The sequence below is a fragment of the Gymnoscopelus microlampas genome (assembly GCF_963454915.1).
Source record: "Gymnoscopelus microlampas genome assembly, chromosome: 18".
NCBI lineage: Eukaryota > Metazoa > Chordata > Actinopteri > Myctophiformes > Myctophidae > Gymnoscopelus > Gymnoscopelus microlampas.
Window position 1 is genome coordinate 1,666,891 of NC_139955.1, and position 8,490 is coordinate 1,675,380.

General features: G+C 44.9%; 1 pseudogene across 1 annotated transcript; it reads right to left on the reverse strand.

Annotated features, from left to right (window-relative positions):
• Positions 1-3,483: 3,483 nt before the first annotated feature.
• LOC311033464 (exportin-4-like) lies at positions 3,484-6,966 on the reverse strand (annotated as a pseudogene). Its single transcript has one exon. The product of its transcript is annotated as an exportin-4-like (transcript).
• Positions 6,967-8,490: the final 1,524 nt, after the last annotated feature.

An 8,490-nucleotide genomic window follows, 5' to 3' on the forward strand; every position in this document is an offset into this window, starting at 1 on the left:
GGGGGGGGCTCTGCTTTTGATATCCCCCCTTTGATCATTCATTTGTTATGGTCAGTGCCATAACAAATGTTTTTGTGAATGAATTAAATACATGCATTTCCTTTTGGGAAATGTAGACTGATAACGTAGATATATGTTATGATAATATCATACTTGAACACTCTAATTTAAAATCAATGAATGCTAACCAAATGAACCCTGTTGCATGCCTGTCACGGTTCGAGGCAGGGAGGTGTAGGACCCAAGTTCAGGACAGAGGCAGAGGATGAGGTAGAGGTAGGGCAGATCAAATATAAGGGGTTTATTAACTAAAGGAACCAGGACTAAACAAAGGGACACGAGGAGACTAGGAATACAGGACTAGGAGCAAAGATACAACACTAGGAAAAACTAATGAGCTAGGAATTAAGACTGTGACATACTATACGAAACGAACAAGGATCTGAAAACACGGGCATATAACAGACATGGACTAACTAGACACAGGTGAACACAACTGACAATCAACACTGGGAAAGGCTGGGGGACTAAGAGGAGGGCGGATTCAGGATACTGTTCCTGACGTTGTCTTGAGTTATAATAATAGAACAATACACAACCAAAGCAGTGTCTGCACTGGTCTTTGAAACCTCGCAATGTAACGTAGTCTGTAATTATCATATAACACATCCTTGTTATCTTAGCAGTCACGTCATGGACTAATCCTATCTTTATCCTAGCGGCAGCGTTCACCACACATGTGTTTTTTGTTTATTTTTTTTCAACGGCTCGCCCTACTAAAACACTTGCGGAATCATTATTTCTTGTCAACATTCAAGTAGAACTATGAGAAGGTATAACCCAGGTAAAATAATGTGTCATTATAAAAATGTATAAATGATATATGAATAGCAGTCCACTTCCTGCTGTTGGTACGGACGGCTTCACATTGCAGAGTTCCGTACCAGAGTACGCATCAATCGGACCCGAGACTACCTCCCCAGGCGGGGAGGTTGGGTACGGTGCGGTGATGCGTTCGGGGGAACGGTACGCAGCGTTCACACTATCACAACATCTGCCAAGTGGTCCGGGGTGCGCACCCGGGACCATAGTCTGAATCCACCCTAAGAGGACACAGGTGGAAACAAAATAAAGGTACACAGGTGTAAAGAAAAACCATACGAAGAAACAAAGAAAATAACATACTTCAAAATAAAAGGGACACAACTGAAAAGTAAAACACTAACTGAAACTGGGAAACGAGGAACATACATGTTGCCTGACAATGCCTAGGCAACATGTGTCTAAATGTGTAAAAAAAAAAATGTTTTATTCGAAAAATTACCAAAAATAGTGATGCAACGTGTTTTGATCTTGTAGATCAGCTATTTTCGCTATTAGTCAAATTAGTATATAGGGCTTAAATGGTTAAGAACATGTTTTTTTGTTTTAGTTTATTTAACAACTCAAACCCTGCTTGTGTCTGCTCTCCACAGCGGTGATATTCATTTTTGTGGAGGCAGCTGTGAGCTCGACATGGCCATTCTTGATTGCTCTTGTGGGACCCGTCACTGCCTGTCAACACTGCTAACCAACGCACAAGGCCTGTTAATTATGATTGAAGTTATACTGCATTTTCTTCCCCGTAGCAATATTTATCCTCTGTGTTGTTATGGGGCAGCGATTTATTTATGGTACATGAACATAGACCTTTTTTTCATTAATGGCTTTATTTGTATGTTTACATTTTCTCTGTACTCATTGTTTCGCTTAAACTAAACCAATTTTCAACCATGTCTAAATATAATTGGTCCTCATTTATGCTCATTAGGGGAGAACGAGGTAAGATGAGCCACTTTTCACTGAAGTTGTCCTGGAAGCAAGAAAACAGTTGAAGGCAGTAACATCGAAACATCTACCCTTATTTCATGTCTTCTATCAATTGAAATTATGAGTAAGTGTCTATGACAAAGGGCCATGAAAATATGACTTATTAAAAAAAACGTGGTCATGTGGCTCAAATTGCCCCAGTTTAGGGGTAAGTTGATTCAAGTCAAGAGATAAATTGACCCACATGATATTTTACATTTTCAAGTTTAAACTTGAACAAAGTATGTATTACTTATTATAATTGTATTATAACTTACTTTTGCAAATAGTCCTATTTCTTTCTTAACGGTTATTTAAACAATATAAAACCAATTAAATAGATTAATAGTTTGTAATTCAGAATCTTTAAATATTTGCAATTGTTAATACAATATTGAAAACTTCTCTTAAATGAGTGTATTCATCCAAATGAAAGGTCATACAGCATAATTTGAGTAGTAAAGACATAATTCAAAATATGAATAGTGATTCATATTAGGATAATTGGCTCAATCTACCCCGGGACATTGGGTTCATTTTACCCCACAGCCACCATTTTAGACAAAATTGGCTGGAATAATACTTCAGACAATTTCTTTGCTAAATTACTCACATGGTTTTATCCTTTTGCAAATCACCAACATGTATGATATACATCTTTAGACCTTTCTTTCTTTGATATAACAGTCATTCTACCTGACGTGCGGAAATCTTACTTTGACTGGCAAAAAAAAACATTTTTTGTGTGTAAAAGAATGTTTACTACATAAAGGGGGTGGTTCAACTTACCCACTGGCTCATCTTACCCCGTTCTCCCCTATATGGCACTGTTTGGGCTGTGGACGGTTCAGAAACCTGCCTACCTATGAGCAATGGGCATTCCAAGCTAAACTACAGCCGTAATCTCCCTGAAACGTTAGCATGTAGCCATTTTTCTTGCACAAAAAAATAATTTAAAAAGTCCACATTCCTTCTCTGAGACTGTCATTTTATGTTAGCTATATACTGTATATATATATATATATATATATATATATATATATATATATATATATACACACACACACACACACACACACACACACACACACACACACACACACACACACACACACACACTCCAAAGTGGAGTCCTGCTGGGTATCAGGCTAGTATATAAATAGATAATAGAGTTTTACATCGCAAAAAAACGCTGCTCATCTGCCAGCAGACTTGGGTGAGGTGCTGGAGCCAAAAGGAAAACAAATAAATGATAAGAAACAGCCTCCACACACTCAAAGCTGTGCAAAATCTGATGTTTTAAAAATGTTGATATAGCAAGCTTTCGGTCATAGACCTTCTTCAGGCATCAAGCTTGTTATATATATATATATATATATATATATATATATATATATATATATAAAGAAATCTGATTTTGCAGTTTTGAGTGTGCGGAGGCTGCCTTTTATAAAGAAAAGAAAACATGTTTACATTTGAGGTGGTCAGTTTTCACTTCAGAGCAGCTGACAGTGTAGTGGGTTTGTCTTTTCCCTGCTCCAAGCATCCTTCTAACCTTTTTCACCCTTAACCTTTGGGTGGGTAGGTTTTTACTCTGCCAGTTTCTGAGTGAGCATAGAAGTGGGTTTCCAGGGGTTATCTGACACAGAGGAGACCTCCCACATTGGACACAAACTCCCCCAGGCTCTTGAGGAAGGCGTCTTTCTGCTTGCGGTTCATGGTGGGCAGGCTGCAGCTGGCGGTTATTTTGTTGAAGGCGTCGGCCAGGCGCTGGTAGACGAGAGCATCTCTCTGGGAAGCCAGCAGAGTCTCCACCAGCTCAGAGTACTGGGCTTGATGCAGGCACACCAGTGTATACAGGGCTTCCCCGGCGGCTACCGTCATCTCCGTGTTGTGTTTCTGCAGCAGAAGCATATCAAACACCAACTTGAGGAAGTGCCGCGTGGCGACAAAGAGGGGCGTGTCTTTTTCCTGTGTCTTGGCACACTGCTCTGCCAGCGGAGAGACGGCTTCTAGACACAGCTGGCTGACCTCCGAACCTACCGAGGTCATTCCCAGCTCTAGGGAGAACATGAGGCTCTTGAAGAGTTCTTCAGGCAGTTGAGGAATCTTCTCTGGAAATATCTCACAGATGAAGGTGATGAGTTTGTAGTACAGGTTACACAGGGAGGGGAACTTGAGCAGGTCCTGAGACATGAGTGGAAGAACGATGCTGACGCCATACAGAACCACGTCTGCCGCCAACACGGTGCGGTTGGAGGCCGGCGTGCCTAGTCCCTGAATTTGGAACGACTCGTCGGTGTCACCGAAGTCGATGAACTCTTTGGACAGCAGGTTGGTGAGCAGCTCCATGATCAGCAGGAGGTCCTGGTACTGGTCCTCCTCTGCCGTCGCATCTGTCCGCCTCCTGCCCAGGTTGTTTTTAGAGTAGACCTGCAGCAGCTTAAGGCATGCCTCGTACAGCTTCATAGAATTGGTCTCACCCAGGTAACAGATCTGTTTGTGAGCCACCTCCACAAACACCTTGATGATGAGGTTGACAGTCTCTGGAGTGCCGTGGTACACCTCCATGAGGCTGATGGAGTTGGACAGGAAGTCCATGATGAAGGAGAAGAGCAGGGCCACGTTGTCGATCTGTGTTGCTTCAGTGATGCCGCACAGGGAGTCCAACGTGGCCATGATATCCTGCTTGACTGCCCCCTCCTGGCTGATCTGGGCAAAGTTATCCTGGTTGATCAGGTTCAGGAAGCGCTGCTGTAGAGGGTGCATCACCTCAGCCCAGTACTGCTGCTTTGCCACAGAGTCCATCTGAGCGTTTCCTGCCAAAACCAGTACCTTCATAAGGGTTCTCCGGACCGAGCTGGACAGCAGGTGGAAGGGAGGGCTGTGGCTTGCAAACCGCTTGGCCAGGTTCCACCAGTTCTCACACTGAACCACCATGTTGGCCCTCTCCCTCTTCCCCACCAGTGTGACCAGAAGCTCCACCGTGTAGTCAGTCAGCTCCGTCTCTGCACTCCACACAGACAGGTTGTTGATCACCTTCTCCAACAGGTATCCCACAATCCACTGGGCTCCCTCTGTGTCCACGCCAAACGCTGTGTTCAGGGGGATACTGATCTGTTCATAGATCTTCTCGTCCAGCAGGAGGTAGGTCTTAGCCCACCGTCGAAGGAACCACACAATGTCTTTGCCCATCTGAGGACTGAGCATCTCCGTCAGGCTGGCCCTGGTCGCCCTCGACTCCACCTCCGATATCCTCAACACCGCAGAAAGCAGCCTGATGACTGAGTCTGTGCGGTTGAAGCCGGGGATGGAGGAGGCCTTCTCCCCCGGCAAGACCAGGATTTGCAGGGTGGCATTGATGTCCACCTCAGTTGAATGCTTGATAGAGAGCTCCATTACCTCTGTGGGTATCAGGGGGGTCTCACCCTGGGGGTCATCCGCTAATAGATAACCTGAGACCAGTACAAGCCAGTGGATATCTTCATAAAGGTCGTCCAGGACTTTGCGGTCCACTGATCCGAGGTCAAAGGAGGCCATGAGATCCTGCTGGGTCCTCTGCAGCTGGCCGTGGAGCCGTGTCACTCTGTCCTCCAGCAAACTGGTGAGTAGAGGTATACAGTGGTTGGCAGCCACCCGTCCCAACATGCCGATACTGGCCAGCTGGTCAGAGAACAGCTCCCTGTCATCCTCCTGCAGCTCGTTAATGTCCTCCCCATCATGCGATGACACATCATTTGCTGACAGGTTGCGTGTGCCATCGGGCCCAGCTAGGTGACACTGGATGTAGGAGTTGAACACCTGGATGGCCGGCTGGACAAAGCAGCCTCGGGGGAAATACTCTATGTCCCGCACCAGGGTCAGCCATGACACCAACACCTTGTCATATGCGTCCATGAAAACCGCGTCGTCTTCATGCAGCACCTCCGCTAGTGCGGCATTGCGTCCAAAGGAGCAGGTGAGCAACGTAAGGCAGTTGATGAAGGAGGTGAAGAGCTCGCTGGGCAGGGTGTTCATGATACTGCGAGTGAACGTGGAGATCATGTTGGAGATAATGTTTGAGATTCCAACCGATTCTGAGTCTTTGATCTCAATCCCATTGATCATGTTAAGCAGACCCTCCACCAGGTGGGCCAGATATGAGATCTGGGCGTTCTCGTCTGGGAAGATGGGGCCGTGCATGGAGGCCAGCTGTGCCAGGCACTGTAATGAATCCTGGGCCATGACCGAGTCCTCGCGGATCTTCCTGTGCAGGATGAAGAAGAGGTCCATGACGCGTGTGTCCAGCAGGGCTTCCCTCCACAACTCTGTGGGCTTGAGCATCACATTGGGAGTGGAGTCAAACATTGCGATGTAGCGGTGCCCCAGACTGGGAGGCAGGAAGTTCCAGCTGAGGACCTGATTGGCCAGGGCCAGGTAGCGCTGGACCACAGAGGACATCTGGGTGTTGAGGTTCTCCCTGCGGCTGAACTCCTGCAGCACCTCCATGGTCAGAACAAAGATCTGAGGCAGGTCCTCCTCCTGAAAGTTTCTCTTGCAGGAGCCATGGAACTCCAAGCTAAGTCCGATGCTGCTGGTCTTGCTGGAGCTTGAGAACTCACTGAGCAGAGCATTCAGGATGGAGCAGGCCAGTGTCTGCACTATGGGGTTCCCGCTGCTGATCAGCTGTCCCACCTCGTGGAAGATGCTCTTACAGTTTATAGACTTGTCCAGGGAGCCTCTCTTCACAATGACCGCCACCGCCAACAAGATCTGCTCACGTACATACTTCTGTAGGTTGGGTCTTTGTAAGATATAGGTGAGGAGGAATGTTCGAAGCGACTCAATGCTGGTTTTCTCCAACAGAATCCATTCTCTGACCACAGCCTCCATAATGGCTGTAGCTGCCTGAAACAACACATAGTCCACCTGACTGGTCTCCAGGATGTGTTTACATACAGCGAAGGGCGATTGTGACTTCCTGAAGGAGAGGAATATGTGCTCGGCGCACTGCCTTTGTTCTGCACTGACAATGGACGGCGGGGCCGTTAAAACCTTGGCAGCGCTCTCCAGCTGTGAGATCACCTCTGGTGCACCGACGGCCGCCATCATCCCCGTCTCTCGTCAATGGCGCGCCATGCGAGATTCCTGGAATTCTTAGATAGATTACAAATAACAATTCCTTTCTTAGACGATGACCATCTGAACAGACTGCTGCGTGGCACTGGTATTTCCACATTCTACCCGGGCTGGGGTTACTATAGCGATCAATGTGCCATATTAGGGAAATCAAGGGTCATTGGCTTCCCTGATTGGCCAAACTAGCCCATTGACTTCATGAATTAACCAAGTCCATGACATTCGTGTTGCTGTACCAACATGGTTCTCAACGCCGGGTCCGGGGGCAACCAGGGGTCAAAAAGGACTCTTCCAGGTCTCTTCTGAAAGAGTCCATTTGACCTTTACGGGTCTATTTGGTTCCATTTGTACACTTGCAGAGATCAATTTGATTTTAGCTTAGGGTCCCAAAGATATATATCATTTTTCCATTTGTGTACTCTCAAGTGCAAGCGTCTATTTGGAGCCCAATTGACAATGACATCTGTGTGCAAAGCAGTTGAAGTAATTTGCCAGTTTATTAGTAGTTGCAAGTTTCACCGTGTTTTTTCCACAACATGCACCCTTGTTCTAACAGTCACATGTTACTATGTTCTGCTGACATGTAGGCAGAATTTGTTGTCATTCACATCCAGTGATGTAATTCACTTTGTAATGCTAATCATACATCGTTGCTGTCGGGCAGAAACCTCCTATCTCCATATTCTAACTTTTTGTCCTTTGTGTACATCTCAGAGGAGATTTAAAAAAAGCCTTACAAAATGAAATACAGTTTTGAGTAAAATATTTTCTTTCTTTTTTCTCTTATATCTTGCAGCATATTTTAAGGTTTGTAAGGATTGTAAAGGATAGGCAAAGAATAAGCATTGTGCTTCAGCCTATTTCTTTTTCCGGTCATTGAATTTGGATTTTGTGTGTGAGTTGGTACATTTTGCTATTTTTCCAGTGACGATATGTAAGTTAATGTAAAGTTTTATATACAAGGTGCACTGTCACAGTGTTTTCTCTCAGTGTTTACTCACAGTAGTCCGGGAGTCATGGGGCTTAACGTGGTTTCGTCGGTTAAAGTTTTTTTCTCAACTGATTCTTGCTGCTGGGGGTCCCCTCATAAGGATTCCAGAGGGTGCCCGGTGAAATCCCTTGGGCATTATTTGGGCATTGATTTACTGTGCATAACATGTCATAAATCAACATTTTTAATGGATTTTGGTGCTTCGGGTGTGAAGGAGTTAATATCTATGAAATGTTCTAATGTGAAATCAAAAAACTAAATTTTACACATCCACGTTCATTGATAAACACTGTAGAAATCAAATTTGATGCGCTAAATCAATATTTTTGCATAAAATGCCATAAAAAACGTTTTTTTGTTTTGGGCATTTAAGGGTTAATGACTAAAAGATGGTTAGCCTCAAAGGGTTAATATGCATTCATCCAAAGGGAAACATGACCAGTTCCACTATTAGACTTAGTAGAAAGCAGATCTGATGCATTTGATTTGATTTCTGTGCATGTTCTATTTCACAATATCACAGTTTAAAGATT